Source organism: Belonocnema kinseyi, chromosome 9, assembly GCF_010883055.1.
Source record: "Belonocnema kinseyi isolate 2016_QV_RU_SX_M_011 chromosome 9, B_treatae_v1, whole genome shotgun sequence".
In the NCBI taxonomy this organism is placed as follows: Eukaryota; Metazoa; Arthropoda; class Insecta; order Hymenoptera; family Cynipidae; genus Belonocnema; species Belonocnema kinseyi.
Window position 1 is genome coordinate 77,311,424 of NC_046665.1, and position 920 is coordinate 77,312,343.

Below are 920 nucleotides of genomic sequence, written 5' to 3' on the forward strand. Positions count from 1 at the left end.
TAACTGTTCTTTAAGAATAAAAATAAAATACTTTCACCTTCGAAATACAAATAAAAACAAATAAAACAATTATAATCGTAACATTCCAAGTTTAAATTTGTCGCTCTGAATTGTGTGTGTGACGATTTGTCCCGGTCTCTAGTCCAGCTCAATATTTAGAACAACCTTCATTTTTTTGAAATTGTAATTTTTCGGTTGTAACTTACCGGGCAATCATTCTATTCTTTGAAAGATTTTCTACAAATCTTATTAAAAATGTTTATATTCTTATTCAAAATGAGAAGGTATTAGTTTTTAATGAAAAATAACTTTTTCGGATTTTATCAAATGTCGACATTTTGTGGCCTCTTGAGTCAGAAAAACAAGTTTTTACGTCTGGGCCTGTTTGTCTGTCCGGTTTCGTCGTTGATGTAGTTGTCTGTATACCGGATAACTGTTCCGATTGGATTGGGCTTTGACACACTGTTCGAAAGACCAAAAAGAAAGATCGAGTTCGTTAAACAGCCATTTTTGATGAAAATTCAAAAAGTTGATGATTTTTAAAAATGTTTAAGACCAATTTTTTAAAAAATTTGAAAATTCTATCCACAGCCATTTATGGTACAAAAAATATGAACAATTTGTCCTGACAACTTTTTTTGATAAAATCAAAGTTACCAAAGTTAAAGGATTTTAAAAATTCAAAAAACCAAACGCTACTTTTTCAAGGCCCCATGATTATTTTATCAAATTCTTATCCATAATGAGAAGAGGTTTATGCGAAAAATGACTTCCGCGAATTTCATGAAATTTCGACGTTTTGAGGCTCCTTGAATCAGAAAAACAAGCTTTTACATCGGCATCTGTCTGTCTCTCTGGCGTCTACGTCGTCGTTGTTATTGATGTTGTCGTTGTCTGTATATCGTATAACTTTCGAAAGA